Source organism: Jaculus jaculus, chromosome 4 (genome assembly GCF_020740685.1).
Source record: "Jaculus jaculus isolate mJacJac1 chromosome 4, mJacJac1.mat.Y.cur, whole genome shotgun sequence".
NCBI classification, from domain to species: domain Eukaryota; kingdom Metazoa; phylum Chordata; class Mammalia; order Rodentia; family Dipodidae; genus Jaculus; species Jaculus jaculus.
Genome location: NC_059105.1, coordinates 59,812,759 through 59,835,172, shown reverse-complemented (window position 1 = coordinate 59,835,172; position 22,414 = coordinate 59,812,759). Strand labels below are relative to the sequence as shown.

The 22,414-nt window shown below is 42.3% G+C and overlaps 1 protein-coding gene across 3 annotated transcripts in view; it reads right to left on the bottom strand.

The window, feature by feature from the left end:
- Sestd1 (SEC14 and spectrin domain containing 1) overlaps positions 1–21,705 on the bottom strand; it is a 105,705-nt gene extending 84,000 nt beyond the window's left edge. The window contains exon 1 of one of the 3 annotated variants that reach the window (XM_045148544.1): positions 21,681–21,705. The gene's annotated coding sequence lies outside the window, so the exon portion shown is untranslated. Of the gene's footprint in view, positions 1–18,136; positions 18,390–21,383; positions 21,406–21,680 lie in introns of those variants that run through there. The other 2 variants (XM_045148543.1, XM_045148542.1) reach the window with 2 other exon arrangements.
- Positions 21,706–22,414: the final 709 nt, after the last annotated feature.

Here is a 22,414-nt window from a genome sequence, read left to right as displayed (position 1 = left end):
TTTTGGCAGGAGGGTACATAATAAAATATTTCAGATTAAAAGGATATAGCATCTATAAATTACTTTCAAATAGCTCAGCAATTAAAGAAAGTTCACTTATTGCTTTATGAAGGTAAATATGGTGCCAGGTGTGGTGGCACATGCCATAAACTCAGCACTTGGGAGTGGTGGCAGGTGGGCCAAGGGTTTTAGGCCAATGTGGACTACACAGCAAGACACCGTCTCAGAACTCCCAGGGCTACAGCAGCAGTTCAGCTGAAGAACATGCAAGGCCCTGGGTTTGATTGTTAGCCCAGCAAAAGAAAGGGAGAATCTAAATGTAGAAAAAAGTTTACATTAGAGAACAAATATTAGGTAATGGTTATATTGTGAGAAGTCTTTGAATTCCTTTTGTAACTTTTCTATAAATCTAAAATTATTTCAAGATGAAACTAATTTAAGTCAAGTCACACTATTTCCTAAGTTTTTCCATATTGTTCCACAACACACATGTACATCTACACACATTATAAAAACCTGTCTGATCGCCCTCTGCAGTGTTTCCCCATCGCCTCCACATAACCAGGGCACGTTGCCTGCAGACTTGACTCCGCTCAACAGCACTCAGTTACTTACTGCACAACCCCCTGGCCGAGTTCCTGCCCCCACACTCCCCTCGCAATTCACCTTCACACACTTGCAAAAAAAATTCACCCCCTCACTCCCAGTCTGGCATGGTGGAATCTCTAGGGACACTCTCTCAAGACGGCCTTGCTGGACTAGGGCCCTGCCTCTCCACCTGGGTGCTTCTCCGCAGCAGGACGGGGACGCAGCTCTGTCCACCTGCCGCACTGCTTCCCCTCGAACCCTGCACTCTAGCCACTGCCACTGAAATGCTTTCTTCTTCCCACGCTTTCTTCTTCCCAGTTGGACTGAGAAACTCCTCCCTTGGCTTTACACTTCTTCTGCACTTAGACTTCTCTCAGGATCTGCCCACACATGGTGCTCAGTGGTAGCCACATCATATTCACTGGCTCAATTACTTAGGATACAGTAAGTGCTCAGAGAGCTTTCATTACTATGGTTAAGCACAGGTATGAATGCGCATGCGCTCTGCGCACATAGCAAAGGGTAGAAATCATGACGAAAGCTTCAACGTTTAAGTCTAACACACATCAGCAGGGGAGGTGGCCTGAACTTCTGCTGCTCAGTTTAGGTGAGTCAGAACACGTCCTACATTAACTTTTCTGCAACAATATGATACAATTTGAAAATTTTTATTTTCTGTCATATTTTTTCCTCCTTTATTCTTTTTATTTTTTTCACTTTTCTAAAACTTTGTATGGATTTCTGAATCAGATTGACAATATCCGAAAAGCATTCACCTGGATTCTGATGTGAATTGTGCTGACTTTACAGATCAGCTGGGCAGTGGAGTCATCACAGCTTTGCTAGATCTTCTAGTCTATGAACATAGAATAGCTTAGTTCTATGGTGAACACACTTTTCCCCAAGCTTTTTAGTCATGAATTAACAAATTTTGTAAGTAAAATAATACAAAACCAAAAGCAGTTTTACTTTATATTTAAAGATAATCAAATGTCTGTTCTTTACATGCTGTGATTCCTTATTTTAAATTCAATTCTATTGAGACTCTAATTAACCTTTAATCTTATTGTCCCAGTCTAAAATTAAACCAATAATATATAATTGTCACTTAGAAAGAAATTTAAAGGCAACATAAGTGTTACATCTGCCCTTCTTTGAACTGTACACAATATGGGGGAAATAAAATTATATGCAATCCTAAATCATATATTCTTAAATTGTTAATGACATAATCATCTCTGTTAAAACACTTCTGAAAGAAATTCTGCAACAAATATATAAAATCGTAAATATGTTTTTGATACCTTACCTTTCCATTTTTGTTGTTGTTGTTTATGTTATTTTTCTTTTCCTCTTTATGGCTTTCTGATGACCAGTTTATCTTGGCTTTTGGGAGAATTGGCATGATTTGGACCTTGGCTTAGTTGGTCCTTCCTATGTGTTTCTGTCATAGCCTACAACTTCCAAGCACAACCCTGAGCTTCCATTAAAGCCTCTGCTTTAGCAAGGCGGAGATTCAGCCAACTTTACTTGTTATTCCCTCTGAGTCCCAAGAACGTATCAGGAACTCTCAATGGATATAAGACAAATGGCTGAGTCCCACTGGTGGCTGTCTTTACAAACTAGTTTTTATAAGGCTTTCTTTTCTATAGGAAACTATGTACTTTCCAGAGTAAGCCTGGGTAATTGGACATGTACGCCCAACATAGCAATAGGCCTCCTTTCAGTAGCATAAAAGGTAACTTCACAATCTTCCCTCAGTGTCTGGGATCACAGACTCCCCGCCTCCACTCACCAGAGACAAGAGTCCACAGAAGTTGGTATCCTTATCCTTGGTAACAAGGACAGACTCAACTGTGACACACAACTTTTCAAATGATATTCTATGTATTAAATATGATTATACTAATACACAGAGAAAATGTTTAGATTCTATACAAATGCTCATTAAAGAAAACATCATGACATGTAGAAAAACAAAAATGTTGACATTTCAGGAACTTTCTCATCATCACTTCTTCAAAGTAAGCTAATTCAAAGCCCCAGCTCCTCTACTGCAGGGCCTTGCTCACACCAGGTTCTGCAAGAAACTAGAAGTCTAATGTTTAATAAATCATTAAGTATGGAAGACAAAGCAGCATTGTCTTATAACCTTATAATGAACTGAACTAGGTATGTGTCCCAAAATAAGTAAGGAACTAGAGCACCTAATTTCTCTTCCTAAGAGGAAAGGTTTGGTAGTCACAAAAGTTAATTGAATTCTTATCTTTAATCCTATTTTTATCTCCATATTCTCTATTCACTGACCTCTTTTCTCCATTCTCTTTCTTTCTCTGACTTGTCCTTCTTTCCTTAGGCTGAATTGCTTTTATTATTAGAAGTCAAAACCCCTGTTGGGAGGTAGGAGGATCAGTTTGTGTCCAAGGCCAGCCTGGGCCATAAAGTATATTCCAGGTTTAAAAAAAAAGGCAAGAAAGTAGGAAAGAAAAATACCTGTTGGTTTCTCACACAAAATGACAAAAGTACTTAGATGCCACATGTATATACCAGTTTTATCACAAGACATTCTACAGTGCCTCACTTAAGTATTGCAAATGTCCTGTTGTCAATTCTTGTGCAACTCATTAAGATTCTGAGATTCTTCCCAGCTGTGTATACCAGTGTTTGGCAGAACTAAACCCTCAGACTATGGTTCATAACAGACAGGTGTGATGATTCACATCTGGAATCCCAGCAAGCAAGAGAGTGAGGAAGGAAGATCATGAGTTACAGAGCCGTCTGGGCCACTCAGCAAGTTCTAAGTCAGCATGGGCAAGGTAACAACAAAATTCTCAAGTTCAAATGGACTATATAAGATGCTATATTCTCTACATGGTTCCTATTATGCCTTTGAAACAACTCAATAAGAGAGGCTGGAGAGATGGCTCAATGATTAAGAAACTTGCCTTCGAAGAAAGCCTAACAAAGCTGAGCGTGGTGGTGCACACCTTTAATCCCAGCATTCGGGAGGCAGAGGTAGGAGGACTGCTGTGAGTTCGAGTCCACCCTGAGACTACATAGTGAATTCCAGGTCAGCCTGGGCTACAGTGAGACCCTACCTCAAAAAAAAAAAAAAAAAAGCCTAAGGACCTGGGTTCAATTCTCCAGTACCCACATAAAGGAGGATGCACAAAATTGCATCTGGACTCTGTTTGCAGCAGCCAGAGGGCCCTGGCATACCCATTCTCTCCCTCTTCTCCACCCCACTTGCAAATAAAAAAAATTATTTAAAAAAAACTCACCAGACATGTAAGACAAATCTTTGAGAACATAGTACTGGATTTACTCATTCAAATTGGCTAAAGATACCTATTTTCTTAAACTGTTGTTTTTTTCTCTTTTGCAAAACAAATAATCTTTCATAAAATTTGTTACACTACAACCAGATAAGTGAGTCATTTTGTAGGATTACAATAATACTTTCAAAAAAAATGTTAAGGAAAAATTTTTGAGCGACAAAGATCCAAGCTACATAGATGACACTCCCACATCTGAGCTTCGGAGCGACTGAGGACACTGCTGTCCTCTCACACTGTACCCCAGTGACACGTGACAGCTGTTGCGGGAGCTCCAGAACTTGCCGCGGCCAAGACCCCGTATCTTCAAACCAACTGGACTAGAACCCAGGGACTTGAGTCAGCGCCTAAACTAGTCAGCATGTGAGGCTAGCACTCAAAATCACTGGCCAGGTCTTAGTACCTGTCAACATATACTAAAACATTAAGAGATCATTTGGCATCAATAACACTTAAGAACTCTCATTCAACCAAATGTAAATCTTTACATTATCTGGTATTCCACTGAGAGGGTTCAATACTTAGCAAACAGCAGATCCTCAATTAGACAGTGCCAAAGGGAAAATGAGAGTAGCTAGAATGGCTAGTAAAGGCTACTGGGGCTAGGAAACTGGCTTAGTAGAAAGGTGCTAACTACACAGACAAGTACCTCAATTCAGATCCCCAGAAGCCATGTAAAAGCAAGAAACTATGGTGGCTGTGTGTAAGTACAGTGTGTCTATGGCAAGAAGGAAGGTGGAACCAGAAGAATCTTCCAGAAGCTAGCCTAATGAACACAGTGGTGAACAATAAGAGACACTGCCTCAAACAAGATGGGCGGTGAAGACAGCCACCAGAAGTTGTCCTCTGATCCTCATGCACACACTGTGGCACACACATGTCTGCACGCCCACATACACACACTCATCAAAAACGAAGAAACAAAAGGGAATGTTGTATACAGACTGAGGTCTCTGAAGGTCTTAATCTCCAAGGTATGGAAAGCCATTGGGCATTCATTTCTAAAGAAGCAGAATGGAGCTAAGAAGATGGTGTCCAAGGTATTTTTTGGTTTGGTTTTGGTTTTTTGGTTGTTATTGTTTTTTGTTTGTTTATATTTTACTACTATTCTTGGTAGATGTAGTTCCTTGGTGTTCCTATTTGCCTCATTACACCCTGGACTCCTGCTGAGGAGATGGCTCAGCAGGTAAGAACACTTGCTGAGCAAACATGAGGAACAGAGTTCAATCCCTAGCACCCAGGTCAAAAGCCATGCATGGCCTGTAACCCCAATATGGAAGAGACAGGAGAACTGCCAGGGCTCTCTGGTGAGCCAGTCTAATGTGGGGTAGTGAGGGAAATCTTCCAGCTTCAGTGAAAAACTGTCTCAGGGTAATAAAGTGGACACCTGTGATCTTCCCCGGCCTCTACACGTGTGTTCACAGGGCACACACACAGTCCAACATTCCAATACTATATACACACATCAAAATAAAGGTTTAAGTTTCAACAAGCAATTATGAACATTGTTGAAACAAATGAGTAAAACAAAAGCTTCACCCCCAAAAGAATACAAACTGTGCTGAAGAGACAGCCCAGCAGACAAAAACCTTGCTGCCCAGTCTAGAGTGCCTGAGTTAGATCCCCAGACCTAGGTAAAAATGCAGAGGTTGGGGAAACCCTCTGTAATCCTTCCCCTTATGCAGAGACAGGAAAATCTCCCTGAAGCTTGTGGAGAGCCCAGCAAAGAACAACGGTGCAAGAAACCCTGCCTCAAATAAGGCAGACGAGCGAGGACCTACTTAAAAGTTGTCCTCTGAGTGCCACATGCCATGGCAGGTGCACATTCACACTCACAAAGGAACACAGACAACAAGAAAACAAGAAACACAAAATCTTAACAAAGTAAGAGAAGATTCAAAGAACAGAAAGGGGGTGAGGACTTTAAAAAGGAAATTTTAGTACTAAAAATTATAACCAAGAATGAAGGCCAGTTAATAGTTCCGAAGCATACCAGTGGGAAAGAGAACTCAGTGACATAGAAGAAAGACATTACTAAACTCCAAGTGTGTATAAACTATACATGGCCATTTTCTCTGATAGATCCTAAGATCTTACAATGTTTACAAAAGGTGAGAAAACTCAGTTTTAGAAGGTGCCTGAAGATGTGTAAGAAGGTAAAAGTTGGGAATGATTTAAATACATAACAATAGGTAAACTGAAAGAAAGGTCAGCAAAAAGCATGGGCCAAATGAGAAGTTTCAAGGAAATCAAAAGAATACACTGAACTGAATGGAAATAAAAACACAATATATCAAAAGATGGAACATGCAAAAGAAATGTTAACAGGAAATTTAAAACACTAGAAATAGAACCACACAAATATGCCCAGCCACTTTGGGAGAACGTTACAAAAACAATTCAGTGGGAAAAGATCACCTTTCTAAATAGTGCTGGAAAAAGTGGACATCCATAGGAGATAAAGAACCTTGAACTAAGCCTCATAATATATATGAAAAGTAATTCAAAACAGATTATGGGCTGGGAAGATGGCTCGGTGCTTAAAAGCACTTGCTTACAAAGCCTACCAGCCAGGGTCTGACTCCCTAGTATCCATGTAGAGTTGGATGCACAAAGTGGCACATGTATCCAAAGTGAGTTTGCAGTAGCAAGAGGCCACGGCATGATGCCTCCTCTCTCTCTCTCCCTCCTTCCCTCCCTCTCTTCTCCCTCCTCTCTCCCTTCAAATAAATAAAACTATTTTTTAAAAAAGAAATAAAAATTTGCTGGGTGTGGTGGCACATGCCTTTAATCCTAGCACTTGGGAGGCAGAGGTAAGAGGATCCCTGTGATTTTGTGGCCACCCTGAGACTACATAGTGAATTCCAGGTCAGCCTAAGCTAGAGTGAGACCCTACCTCAAAAAATAAAAATAAAAAGATTATGTGTTTGATGGGAAGTTTTTTTTTTAAAAAAAAATCTTTACAAGTATATTTTTACACTGACCAAAAAGCACAGTGCAAGAAGAAAAAAAAAAAAATAGAAAACCTTAAGCTGACATTCAAAATTCAAAACTGTTTTGTGAACAATCATATCAAGGGAGGAAGAGACAAGTTATAGAATGGTAAAACATATTCACAATTCATACATCCAACAAAGAACCAGTGTTTACAATACATAAATAGTGCTCAAAAGCAAAGTTTAAAAAGAATCCAAACAGAAAATGGGCAAAATACATGAACATTCACCAAAGAGGATGAAGAGAAAAGAACCACATGAAACGATGGCCAATATCAACCACCCTTAAGAAAGCAAGCTGAAGTAATACCAGACCACTGCTGATGTTAGAAAACAGCCAAAAGCCACAAGCTGCCAAGAACGGAGAGTACTCCCCACTGTATCAGCCTCCTGGTCTAATAACTGATGACCTAAACAGAAAATCCATTTTCCCACACTTCGAAGGGCCTGAAGTCAATCCAGGAGTCAGCAGTTCTGGTTTCTTTGAGGCCTCAGTCTTTGGCTTGAGGATTTAGCTGTCTGATGGCTGTGTCCTCACATGTGGTCTTTTATCTGGGTGCACAAACCTCAGTGTCCATGTGCCCAAATTTCCTCTTCTTATAAAGACGCCAGTCTGATGAACTAGTGCTCATCCTAAAGGCCTCATTTCAACTTGACCTCTTGAAAGGCCTTCTGTCGAACTACAATCCCATTCAGAGACAAGGGGTCAGAGCTTAACATATGAATTTGGAAGTAGGTGAACACCATTCAGTCCTTAACATACATACACCCCCATGGGAAATTTTAAATGACACAGCCACTTTGAAAGACATTTTGGCAATTCGGTTTTTAAAAAACTAACTAAATATGCAATACTATACAAGCCACCAATTGTACTCTTGGGATTTATCCTAGAGACATGACGATTCATGCTCAAACAAAAACCTATAAATGAATGTTTATAGCAAACTTAGTCATAATACCCAAAAGGTAGAAACAAACTAGATATCCTTCAACAAGGGAATGAAAATGACTGTGACAAAGAGAGACAAACAGACATACCAAAGACTATTAATCAGTTATTAAAAAGGAACCAACTCTTAAAACAGAGTACCCTATGTGTGAATCTCCAAAAAAAATTCCAATGAAAGGAAAAAGCCAATTCTGAATGAATATGCTCTAGGATCCCATGTAGATACACTCTTGAGATGGCAGAAACAAACAAACAGGAAAGGGTGATGGCTGCCAGGTATTAAGAAGGAAAGAAGTCAGTGAGAAGAAGATGAGCACAGCTACAGAACGCAGCTTGAACTTGCAGAAGATCTTTTCCTACTTCTGATACTTGAATGATGTGCTGGGCTGGGAAACAGTTGAATGATCATGAACACAGGAGTCAAGAGAGAGATAATACTTACCACCATATGCTGAATGGCAAAGAAAGGTCAGGTTCTGTGCTAAGCCAGACCTATCCTATCCTGTCTCCAACCCCAAGGCTTCCCATCACCAACTGATGTTCAATGCTTAATGCTGCTTAAAGCAACAACTGAGTGCCCAGCATAATAGATGCACTATAAACTGATTTTGTCTCCTCAAAATTTATGGTGAAATCCTAATATCCGATACGAAAGCTTTAGGTGATGAGGCCTTTTGTGGGTGACCTGGTCATGAGGGCAAACACTATGAACAGGGTCACTACCCTTTTAAAACGATTCCAAGCCAGGCCTGGTGGTTCAAGCCTGAAATCCCAGTCAGGAAGAACCCAGGTTCAAAGCCTACCTGGGCAACTTAGTGAGAAGTTGTTGCAAAAGTAAGAATTCAAGAAGGGCTAAGGATAGAGCTCTACTAGGATATTTGAGACCCTGGCTTCACTCCCCCGCACCACAATACGTAAGTAAATAAATAAATAAATAAATAAATAAATAAAGCTCCCTTATGTCTTCTTTAGCAAGAAGACTCCTACCTATGAACCACAAGGCTGCCCCCCAAACACCAGATGTCAAATTTACTATGGCCATAATTTTGGGCTTTAGAACTGTAAAAAATAATTGTTGCTTATAACCCTCCAGGAATACCATTCTGTCATAGCAGCCTGAACAAACAAAAACAGATGCAAATTATGAAAGCACCTACCCTGTCAACATTCCGACTTCTGATCTCAACACAATGTTAGAGGCGAAAGTAACCCTTACCTGCTTAAATGATTCACACTAAGATACGAGTGACTGATTGGTTTAAATGTACTTGCAAGCTGCAAAATCAGCCTCCCTCAAAGGGCATTTAACAGGAAGCAGTTTGTATTTGCAACAGAAGGCAAGTGTTGTCATCTGCTTAACTTGGATGTCCTAAAAAAGCATCCTTCTACCCAGGGTCTGACCTTGGAGTTCTCTCAATTTGGGAAGCATACAGATTCTAATCTGTATCCAATCTGGATACAGATTCCAATACAAAGCATGAACCATAGTTTCTTATCTACATACAACTTCAAATATTAGGGCTGTCTATGGGGCACTATTTGGAACACAGATTTTGTCTGTGAGTGAAGATAAGGCAACCCCCAGTGACAATTATAAAAATCCCATCTGTCTACTGAGCTGCCTCTAAACTCCTTTCTCTGTACTCTAAGCACCCCAGGATATCCTTTCTTCCCAGGAGTCCACTGTCTCCATATTCCCCTTCTAACACAGAAAAAAGACATAAGGAGGATAGAGCTATACTTTAACAGACTTAATTATCTATTAAGACATCCAAGAGAAAATGTGACTTTTGGATGTGACATGGTAAGTGAAGGTATGGGGGTACTCCTTGTATGTTTTCATGGTTTGCTAAATTTGTCCTAAAAATGGCCTTAGTACTGGTACCTCACGAGGGAATCCAATCCACGCGAGTCATAGGTGACGCTCTGCGCTCTCCTTTGCCCTCACCATTCTTTTAACATTAATTACCTGGAACCTAAGTCTCAAATCACAAGGATCCAGATTCCATGGCAAAGGATTTACTTCCTTCTTTTCGTTTATTATCCCATTCCTTTCCTCAGCATGGTGGCCGGCTTTTTATCTCCCACATCCGCCTCCACTGAACCCACCCTGTGAGGAGGCAGTGGGAGGCATACACAGCACTAAGCTTACCCCCAAGAGCAGGAACCTCAAACTGAAGATGAGCAGGGACTGCACCTCGACAACCCAGTCCAGGTGCCAGTCAGTACCCCCACCATGCTGACAAAGACCAGAGAGAGTTTAGGGAGAGAAAATGGTTATGTGGCTCACACTGGTGGAGGTGAGTGCTGAGGCCCGATTGCCTTGTAAACTAGAGAGGGTGGGGAGGAGGCAGGAGGCAAAACTAAACAAAACTGCTCTCCTCATCATGAGGACATGAAAGGAGAAGCAGATTACAGTCCCCTGCAAAGACATGCGTCCAATAACACTAGGAGCCCACCATCAGACCTAAAATTCTTAGAATTTCCAGCACCTCCCAAAAGCTGCAGGCTGAGGCCAAGGCTTCCAACACACTGGACTTTATTGGACATTTTAAATCCAAACTTTCCCTGTCATGCCCAACAATGAAAACAAGCTGATAAAAAGGTATGATTCAACACTTCTGTTTTTTAAACAACGGGAGGAAGGGAAAGAGGTGCAATGGAGCATGACGTGGGGAAAAAGCAGTTTCGGGGTAGCTACTATTTATTAAACACTGCAGGATTCAGAAACAACTACTGACTGGCAATGATTGAGAATACTGCAGAACACCATGGAAAGACATGCTTCTAAATCTCATTATTAATGTTAGCTCACAAGTACATATGCAAGTAACTTAACTCAGGCCAATTATCATGGAAAACAATAAGGGTATAGTGTAACCACACATTTATCTTCTAGCTCTCGCCCTGCAGCACCTTGCGTGGTCAGTTACAAAGCAGCAGCTACAGCGTTCCTCTTCGAGCTCCCCAGGTCAGCATGCTGTCGTAGTACAGGAGGTCAGCAATCGGGTACCCCGCGCTCTGACGGTTGGTCCCGCAGCTAGTCTTTGCAGCCTTCCACAGCTTCAGATTACTCCTTTCCTTCTTCTACACTTCCCGAATGATAAAGGACAAACAGGCTCCCAACAGGCAACATTAAAACGCAGCTTTTGGGCTGGAGATATGGCTTAGGGGTTAAGCCCTTACTTATGAAGCCTAAGGACCCCGGTTCGAGGCTTGATTCCCCAGTACCCACGTTAGCCAGATGCACAAGGGGGCGCACGCGTCTGGAGTTCGTTTGCAGTGTGCAGTGGCTGGAGGCCCTGGTGCGCCCATTCCCCCTCTCTCTCTCTCTCTCTCTCTCTCTCTCTCTCTGCCTCTTTCTCTCTCTGACACTCTCAAATAAATAAAAACAAACAAAAAAAACAAGCTTTTGTTTGTTTGATTGCTTGCTTGGTTATTTTATGAGCAGAGTCTCACTCAATAGCCCAAGGTGGGCCCCACATAACTTAGGCTAGCCCCGAAATCATGGCCATCTTCTGGCCTCAGCCTCTCCCACGCTAGGAGTATAGGCAAAAGCATAAACTCTTAAATAGCGCAAGATGCTCAAGTTAATTCATAACAAAAGAAATGTATCAATGAATGGGCAAAAATCAAACCATTTGGTGCTGCAATGGATACTGCAATACTAATCTTTTCCTACATTCTTAATGAATATACAAAATAGTTATTCCAGAAAGAGAAATTCAGCAATACTTGCCAAAATTATAAATGGAAGGACTTTGGATCAAAAGTCCCATTTCTAGGGGCTGGAGGGATTGCTTAGTGGTTAAGGCATTTGCCTGCAAAGCCAAAAGACCCAGGTTTGATGACCCAGGTCCAATTCCCCAGGATCCACATTAGCCAGATACAAAAGGGGGCACATATGTCTGGAGTTTGTTTGCACTGGCTGGAGGCCCTGGTGTGCCCATTCTCTCTCTCTCCCTCTTTCTCTGTCAAATAAATAAATAATTTTTTTAAATCCCATTTCTATAAATTATCTTATATACACCTATTCTTTCATTGTATTTGAAACAACATAAAAATTATTTTTTTATTATTATACAAACCAAAATCTGAATTACAAAAATTTAATAATAGCAAGCACTGCCAGGCATGGTGGTGTGCACCTTTAATAGCAGCACTGGGAGGCAGAGGTAGGAGGATTGCTGTGAGTTCGAGCCCAGCCTGAGACTACATAGTGAATTCAAAATCAGCCTGAGCTAGAGCAAAACTCTACCTTGAAAAACCAGTAATAATAACAATAATAGCAAGCACTTATCTGGCACTTAGAATCCTTTCAGACCCTTTCTTAAGCATTTCACCGATTTCTCATTTAATCCTCCCACCAATCTTATGAGATAGACGCTAGAAAAAAAAAGTCAAGGAAAGTAAGTCAAAGTCACACGATAGCTCGGAGCTAGATTCTGAGCCCATGTCACCACTCTGAAGCCGATTCTCCCAACCATTTATTTTACTAAACCACCTCCATGTGCATCCACAGAAGAGTAGTAACATAAAACAAATGCTGTTAATCTGAAGGAATATTAAAACTTTTAAAGAAATATCCATAGTGTTACTATAACCTTGAAGAAAACATCATACAAACCTAAATTAAAGGATATTCTACTAAAATATTTCACTGCTACTCCTCAAACCTTCTAAACACATATAAAAAAACTAGACTGAAAAAAACTGTCAGGGAACAAACACAACGGAGTGTTCTGGATGGGATCCTGGAACAGAAAAAGACTCATAAAAATACTGGTGATAGCCAAATAAAGTCTGGAGTTTAGTCACCAGTAGCATACCACTGTTGCTTTATTTTTGACAGATTTTCCATAATATGATAATGCTAAAGAAAACTAAAATAGAGTGAGGTGTAAGAGAGGAATTTTTCATCCAATATAATTTTGCAAATTTATCAAAAATTATTCTAAAACAAAGGGGTTAAGGACATAGTTCAGTGCTATAGCACCTGTCCAGTGTAAAGCAAGGTAAACACTTTTCTTGCATGTGATGCTGGGTTTGACCCTCAGCATCAAACTCTACAGATGAAATATGTATATATGGATATAGATATATGTGCACACACATATACACATGCATGCAAGCTGAGGGGGTTGTACACATCTAAAGTCCAAGCTACGTGAGAGGCTGAGGCAGGAGGACTACTTGAGCTCAGGAGCTCAAGGCCAGACTGGGCAACATGGAAAGATCTGTCTCATAATAAGTAATAAATAAATAAATAACAGTCTCAATGGCTTAAGCATGCTAAAGCAGCCTGTCACATGAGAAAGCATCATCATTACTTCAAGGTCATCTGTAGCTACATATAGTCAGGTTAATCTGAGCTACATGAGACCCTGTCGCAAAAGAAAGAAGAAAAGGGAACAGGAAGGAGAGAGATGGGGGCAGGAGGTACAAGAGAAAGAAGAAAACTCTTCATATATTAGTATTTTAAAAAATAAGAAGGGTCAAGGTGCAGACAGCATGTATATTACAGAAGAAGCAGAATGGGCATAGGTATGAATGTCTTATAGGTAAAGGGATGAGAAACCATATCTGTCCAAAAAAAAAAAAAAATACTTCTAGAAGGTTACATACAACCTGATGATACTGGTTGACTTTGCACACAAGGAAGAATAAAGCACTTCACATGTACCTTCTTGCATCTTGTAAATCTTGACACATATTATCTAGTCAAAAAGTTAGCTTTTAAAATGAAAAGAATAAAATGGACCTGAATTAAGACAAAAAGTGTGGAAAATGGGCTCGAGAGATGGTTTAGCGGTTAGGCGCTTGCCTGTGAAGCCTAAGGACCCCGGTTCGAGGCTCGGTTCCCCAGGTCCCACGTTAGCCAGATGCACAAGGGGGCGCACGCGTCTGGAGTTCGTTTGCAGAGGCTGGAAGCCCTGGCGCACCCATTCTCTCTCTCTCTCTCTATCTGTCTTTCTCTCTGTGTCTGTTGCTCTCAAATAAATAAATTTTTTAAAAGTATGGAAAATAATGTAGAGGAATGATTAGAAAAAAAAAACTACAAAATTAAAAAAAATCGATCCTCCATGTCTCTGTAGCTGCATGGGATTGTTTGCCACCCCCCCCCACAAAAAAAAACATTAGCTTGTTCCTTAAACCTGCTTCTGTCCCTACAAAATCTAACTCGAAATGTAAAAGTCACACCCACTTACTGTGCTTCCTAGTACGCTGTATGCGTTGTCTACACCAGGGAGGCGGTGCAAGCTCTCACGCTGCAGCACTCCCACCTGCGACATCCCCACCGCCTCTGCTCAGTGATTGCAGGCCCCTTCCCACCATATGCGGATGCTGCCCCCATTCCCAAGCCCCGGAGCAGCAGTCACCACTCCAAACCCACCTGCCATGCCTGGTCCCTACTCCACTCATCTTTGGCCCTGATGAGTTTGTTTCTCATAGAATTCATGCATATGCATTTATTTGTACCCTATTTTCTAAAATGCATTAGAGAGACAGGAATACATAACTATTAAAAACAAATTTAAAGCAAGGAAGAAGGCGAGGAACCAAATTTGGTGCTAAGGAGAAAACTAAAATTTGTGCAGCGTGGAACCCACACATCCTCTGCCGGGTGGACAACAAACCTAGCTCTGGCATCAACAAAAAGTAAACCAGCCCACAGTCTCCAAGAGGTACAGGGAATTACTCAGAATGGAATTCTCAGCACTTTACATCAATAATAATTATTTACTTATTTATTTATTTTGCAAGCAAAGAGAAACAGAAGAGAGAGAGAGACAGACAGAGAGAGAGAGAGGGAGAGAGAGAGAGAATGAAAATACGGTTGTGTCTGGGCCTTCTGACATTGCAAACGAACTAAGACACATGTGCCACTTTGTACATCAGGTTTTATGTGGGTACTGGGGAATCAAACCTGGGTTGTTAGACATCCCCCAGCCCCAATAGCAATGTTTATAAATCAAAGAGACCTCTATAGAAGAACTAGGATCTACCAGCTACACAACTGTGTCTTTAAAGGGTTGAGATGTTTCTGACCATGTCCTTCAGGGGGACCATTGGCACCTTTCCAAAGTGCAATGCAACAAATTGATCTTACAAAGAGCAGATACAGCTTTAATAACCCTCTATCTGTTTACTTGGGTTCCTCCTTCCTAGTGTTCCAATTAAATTATAAACACTTTGAAGACATGATCTATCTCTTCTCATTCTCATACACAGCTCCAATGTGTTTTGCATTCTACAAAAAACAGAAGCAGGCAACATCAGGGAAATTTACATGGTGAATACAAAGCTTACTCTGATAAAAATTTTCTAACCTAAATATAGCAATACCAACTAAATAGATGTTCTCTCAAGCCTCCATGGATAGCTTCCCAGTTCTTCTGTGGGATTACTGAATAACAATTTAATTTGTGATGTCCCAGTAGCATTTTTGTTTTGTATAGCTCTAAACACAAAGCTTGCAAAAATACCAAATCAATAACAATGAATCTGATCCAATAAAAGAAAGCTCATAAGCACAAGCTTTGGCAACCCTTATTAAAGGAAAACACTATTACTATGTCTCAAGAATATAATCAATAGCTATTTACAAGCCAGCTGACAAAGGCAGGTTCCTTTCTAAATGGCTCTGCAAGCCTACTCAAGACAATGCTTTTTAATGCAGATTTTCTCCTACTTTCCAAGAATCCGTTTCTGCACAGCCCTAATTGCCGAACAACTGCACTTCCCAGCTCCTCCCAGACTCCACTACCCTGTAAGCTTGCAGCTCCCTTTACAGCCCTCACTTTCCCTTTTCTTTACCTGGGCAAACAGGAAATGGAAGAACTAAGTAATAAATTATGTAAGTAAAATAATCACAGGCCATACAAAGTATTAAAAATTACTACTCCTAAGAGCAGGCGTTAGGACACATTAACAATCCTGCATTTGTATTTTATTCATGGAAATCATTAATAAATAATGATCCTACCTCATCCTACCCTAGTTTGGCTTTTTATGCATCAGTATTTTAGTTTCCAGAAGGCACCTCTCTTATCCCCTTCACTCAGGAGCAGGTCTTTTCATGCCCAAGAGAGGGATGACTTCAAGATATGAAAGGACCTGGCCAGGACTGGGGACAGGGACACTGTTCTCTCGCTTTTTCTTTAAAGATAAGTGAGGGACCTGAGCAGGCAGATGAATGCCTAGTAAATATTCTACAGACTAAAACTCTGATTTAAGGCCCAAGGTTCTTTCTACTACAGCAATGTCCTAACAGCAGCATATCACTCTCTCTCATTTCACAGTTGGACACATTCAACTATCTGAATAGGCAGATGCTACATTAATCACTTTAGTCCTAAGTAGCCCATAAGGCAGGTATGATGGTCAGCCCATTTGACAGAGAAAATGGCCTGTCCATAATCAAACATAACGTGTATTATTACGAGATTAATGCAAGTCTGTTTACTTATACTATACTGCCTCAAAAGAATACAAGGGTTTGGAAATCACTGTCACCCCAGTAGAATTTTAAATAGCCTGGGAATCTCTACAGGCCCTTCTATACTATCAGTGGAAAACAGCCCAAGCTCCACCATCCATCCCTTAGCTCTTACTAAGTGAAAACTAAGTGTAACAGTCTCAGAAACAAATTTATATCTGAAGACCATGTTACATACATCCTGTTACTAAATTTTTAATTTTTATTAGATGCAGCCGTTGAGCCTTTTCACAGATAACCTCTATCTCATTTCACATCTTCATTCGAGACTTCTGTGAGTAGAAATTATTGCCACTGTTGAGAAAACAGACACACAAGAGGGTATGTAAGACCTCCATACTGGTCTCTAAGAGAAATGCCTCTATGTTTCCTGCACATACTGATTGGTTTAATCAATTATGTTCATCAGCTTACTGTAAAATATCATAGAAAACAAGTGTGGGACCTTGATAAAAAGAACAGGAAAATTAGAAAGGTCATTTCAGAGCTCTTCCTGCCCACACAGGTGTGAGGTGGTAGCTAATAAACTTTTACAGGAAGACCCTTGAACCTGTTCCGGGGCTCAGAAAAAAGGAGCTGGTGTCCCATATAGTTCATTGCAGGTTAGCTTCATTATGATGCAAACTGAAAAAAGAAACTAAATATTATGCTAAAGGTTTATGCATTTATCTGAAAAACAAAAGAATGTGTGTAATATGATCCCATATGTGAAAGAAGTGATTGTGAATGTGCAGCCATTTATGTCTCCATGGTGTGAGGGAAGATATGTGAGTATGTCTCCATGGGGCAAAGGATATGTGGGTACGTCTCCATGGGGGCATGTGAGTATGCCTCCATGGGGGGAGAGGTGAGTATTTCTCCATGGGGGGGGGATAGGTGAGTATTTCTCCATGGGAAGGTTATGTGATATGTGAGCAGGAATCGGGACAAAGTACATAGGCTGGGAAATAAGCTTGACAGACTGTGAAGAATTGTTATGAGAGGTAGAAGTGGCCATAGTGGTGAAAGGGGAAGAAAACAAAAAGGGAAAATTTTCAGCTTCTACTCTATATAACCACATATTGTTTTAATTTTTATAACTAACATGTAGCACATTTTACAACAAAAATAAAAGCATGACCTAAAGATTCTCTCCCTGTATCTGTTCTATTTTTATCACAAACATTACTTCTTTTATTCACTCACTGACCCCAATACAACAAACACTTAGTGTCCACTACTGCACAAGTCTACTGACATATAGTGGGAAGCAAAGTGTCCCTAACCAGGTGCTTAGAGAGCGCTTACACAGTTACTCCCTTTGTAAAGTACAGTGCTGGGCTATAAGTCAAACTCTCATATCAATAAATTCTAGAATTTCTAAATCTTATTCTTTAAAAAAAAAAAAAAACAAAAAAGGACCAGGGGTTGGGAAGATGGTCCAACAGTGAAAGGCACTTGGTTACAGTGCCTTAGGACCCCAGTACCTTGTCTACAGCCATACCACCCTGAACACACTTGATTTCCGCTGATTCTCCAGTAGTCAGTTAGAGAAGATATACAAAGTGGCCCATAGGTCTGAAGTTAATTTGTAGCAGCAAGAGGCCCTGGTGTGCCCATACTTTCTTTAGAGCTCTCAATCATAAATAAATAAATACCAGGCAATATTTTCCTTTTCTCTAATTATTAAAATACATTTATACTCATTCATTCATTCAACAAATGCTAGAGTGCCTGCTAGTCAGGCCGTGTACTGGACAAAGGATATGCCATAGGGAATACATACCATATGGTCCCCATCCAGCTTCCAAGGAGTTGAGAACTTCGCATAGATTAGAATTTTAAGAAGTACATACAAGCTGACAGAGGTAACTTAAAAATCCTGTACTTCAAAGTGAACCTGGCAAACTGCCCTCTTCAAAAACAAAATTTAATTTTGGCTTAACCCAGAAAAATCTTAACGCTTATGCAGAATAAAAATCAGTCGAATTATTTTGCCACTGGGGAAATATTTTAGAGAATAGAAGCCATGGATGTTGCAGGGCAGGAGCAAGCATGATGTGTGTGACTCAGTGAGCACAGGGTTCAAAGGTCAGGTATGGCACAAAGCAGTTACTAGGTTTAATCATTGACTCTATTTCCCCACTAGAAATATGGAAATCATACTTCCTCCTATTGGGATGAGAGAAAAGGGCACAACAAAATCTGGTTTATTATAAGGCAGTATAGTCAGCTTTTTGTTTGGTTTAATATTTCCCTTATTTTTCCCCAACTTTTGTCACTGATTAGCCAAGCAAAAATCACAGAATGGAACTTCTACATGCCTCACCAAGTAGAAAGAATGCAGGAAGTAGAGTCAGAGACCAGAGTTTACATTCAGACCCTGCCTCTATAAGGCTAAAAAGCAAGCAGATTACTCAATCTCTTTGCACCTATGTTTCCCACCAGTAAAACATGTTTAAAAATCTACCTTAAAGAATGATTTAAAAGATTAAATGAAAAAATCCCTGCGAAAATCATAAACTTAGACACTACTGTAAATGTTTCTCCAAAGAAAAGTCACAAATGGCTAATGCATACTTACAAGATGAAATGCACATGAAACCATAAGATATCTCTTGACAACATTGGAATCAGTCATCAACAAGGCAAACTTTCCCAAGTGTGGATGGAGATGGTGGAACCCTCAGAACCTGAGACTAGCTCAGTGGGTAAAGTACCTGCCTACGATGTGCAAAGCTCTGAGCTCCATCCCCACACCACATTTGGGGCAGCTTTATACATTCCCTGCTGGTGAGAATGTCAATGGTAGAGCAGCTATGGGAAATAGTGTTGACGGTCCCTCAAAAAGTTCACCATATGACCCAGGAATTTTACACTGAGAAGTGAAAATACACAAAAACCTCAAAATGAGTGTGTATAGCAGCTTTCGACACAAGAGTTAAAGTGGAAAACATCCAAAATGCCCATTAACTGAATGGATAAACAAAATATGGTATGCCCATACAATAGAGTTGTGTTCTGCTACAAAAATGGATAAACTTTGAAAGCATCCTCACTGGCAGGTACAAAGGACCATACATTTCAAGATTTCATCTCTATGACATGCCCAGAATATGCAAATCCACAGACACATGGTAGATTCTGTGGTTGCCTTGAATTAAAGGTGGTTTCACACAGTCTTGTGAATAAAAATATAGAAAAACAGTGGAATTGTACACCTTTAAAGCAAATTCTATGGCATGAAATGTATGTTAAAGTAAGTAATTACAGGGCTGGTGAGATAGCTTAGCAGTTAAGGCACTTGCCTACAAAGCCTAATGACCCAGGTTCAATTCCCCAGGAACCATGTAAGCCAGATATACCAAGTAGAGCATGCATCTGGGGTTCGTTTGAAGTGGCTAGATGCCCCGGCGCACTCTTTCTCTCTCTCTCTTTCTCTCTCTGCCTCTTTCTAGCCCCCTGTCAAATAAACATATAAATATTAAAATAAGTAATTATAGAGATCTGTTCCTTTGCACTAAGACATTCTCTGCTTTTCTATCAGATCACCCCATTGCTTGCTAGAGCTAGAAAAGCTATTTCAAGTTAGTTAGATATTTTAACAAAATAGAAGAATTACTCCAAAGAAACTGTATAAATCAGACTAATTTATCATAATTCTATTTCCTAAAAAGGAATATCCTTCCTACTCTGAGTTTATTTTTTTTAGGGGATAGAAAACAGCTTCAGAGTTCCTCTAAAATACATTTTTTAAGTCAAATGGGATTTCCTTCCTGGCTTTTTGCGTAGTCGATATTTGGTTTGCAGATATATTATTGGTAATTACCGCCGAATGTCCACAAATCAGCTAAACCCCAAGGAGAGGTAACTTTTCTGTCCTTATCTCTTCACATGTTCAGCATGCCACCACTACATCCTACATCCTAATCACATCATTGATTATTACTTCCAAAGTACAGTCAACCTTTAGGCTACATTTTAGTCCAGACTGAATAGACATTCAACGAAATTATTTCCTGGAATTTGGGATATAAAACCAATCAATGGAGTTGTGTAATGCTTTGTTACTGCTTTGGGATTTCTTCTTATTATTATTATTTTTTCCGTCTTCAGTATTTAGTCATGGAGTAAAAAGAGCCACCAACTTCAGTCCACAAAAAGTATTATGTATGAAGACTTCCTGGTTGCAGAACAAAGAAAGTACTTTGTTGCTCTGAGCAAAAGGAAGATATTTTCCTTCTATTTAGTATTGTTATACAAAAATAGCACCACAGTGAAACCAGCTAGGTGTGACATGACCCAAGATATGTAAACAAAGATAAATCTTTCTTTATTGTGGATTCTTCCTCCAGGGAGATTTGCCACAGTAAGAAAATAAGATTGATCCAACCAATGAAATCCACATGGATTCGGATTTTTCCATTGAGGAGCAATTTTAATTAGAGGGCTGGCCAAACTGTGCTGGGAAGCATGGTGGATTATGGTCCATACTGACAAAATCTGGAGAAAGCAATGACCTGTCAAACAGCTACCTGTCTAGTTACTCGGTCCCCCACACTCCCAACTTCTCTAGCTGATGTCTGTGTTATGAAAGATGTCAAAGCCTCCAGAGCCAAGGGACTGTCATAGTGTCTCCAAGTCCTATAGGTGCAGCCCAGGGTGAAATCCCAGCCATCACCTCCAGAGCTGGTCAGACCGCAGCTCTGCTTCAAACATAACAGATAAATACAAGTCGCTGCACCGGGCCAAGGGGTTCCCTCCCTCCTGTGACCCCCTCCAAAGCCTGGCGGGATGTTGAGCTCCGGCAGGCCGAGGGGAAGCCGCGTGTGTGTTGGGGGCGGGGGGTTTACAGGCGCATCGGTGCAATCCGGGAAAATGGGGGGGGGGCCTTCAGCCGGTGTCCCCCACCCACCAGGCCGGTCAACCCGGTCACACAAAGAAGCCAGCCCCGGGCACTTGGACGACACCTCTGATCCCTGCCCGGCGGGAGTGGAGGCGACCCGGTGGAAAATGAGGATTAACGCCCAAACCTGTTGCTCGATTCGGGTGGCCGTGGCCCGTGCGGGACGCGGGGCGACGGTGGGGGGAGGCGCTGCGGGCCGGGGCCGCACCCGGCGGGTGGCGCGAGGCGGGCGGCACCGCGGGCGCTTTGTCTGCGGCGCTGGCGGCGGGGCCGGCGGGGGCGGGGACCGCGCGGGGCGACGCGGGCAAGGGACAGCCTCCGTGTCCGCGCGCGCACGCGGCCCGCGCCCGGGAACGGCGGACGGGCCTGGGCCCCGGGGCCTGCGCGTTCGCGGCTCCGCCCGGGCGGCCGGGGCCGCACTCACCTGGGCTGCGCGGGGCTGGGCGCTGGCGCTGGGCGGGCGGGCGGCTGGCGGGCGCCGGGGAGGACGCGGGGACGCGGGCGGGCGGGCGGGCGGAGGACGGCGGCGGCGAGGCGGGAGGGAGGCGGGCTGGGGGCGGAGCGGGCCCGGGCGGCGGCGGACGCTCCAGTCACTCGCGGGCAAATCGCTTCCCTTCCCGGCGCCCTCCGTGCGTCAGGCGGAGGACGGCGGCGCGGGGGGCCCGGCCACCTCCCGCCACCCGCGGCCCCGACCCGCGTCCGTGCGACCTCGCGTGCGCCCGGGTGGCCGAGAGGGCGGCGGCGGCGCGGAGACCCCGCCCGGCGCGGGAAGGGGGCGGGCCCGAGTCCCGCAGGGCTGGGGGCTGGGCCTTGGAGGGTCTGACGCACCCGGCGGGCCCCCACCCGGCCCCGGCCCGAGCTGCCCCCTCCCGGTGCCCGGGAGCCCCAGACCGTGTGTGGCCCAGGACGGATGCTGACACCTTGTCGTTGGGTTCATCCTGGCTCCATCGTGAAGGGTGTAGGTGGTCATCGAGGGCTTCACGTGTCAAACGTTCTCTCCTCTGTGTGTTGGGATGCCCCTGTTCCCAGGTACCTACCCTGCCAGCAGATGATGCCAGGAAGGTGGGTTGGTGGTGTGGCTAAGAATGGAAGCTGCAGAGCAAAAGGTTGCTGGGATGGGCTGGATCCAAGACGTTATTTTGTTTGTTTTGCTTTTTG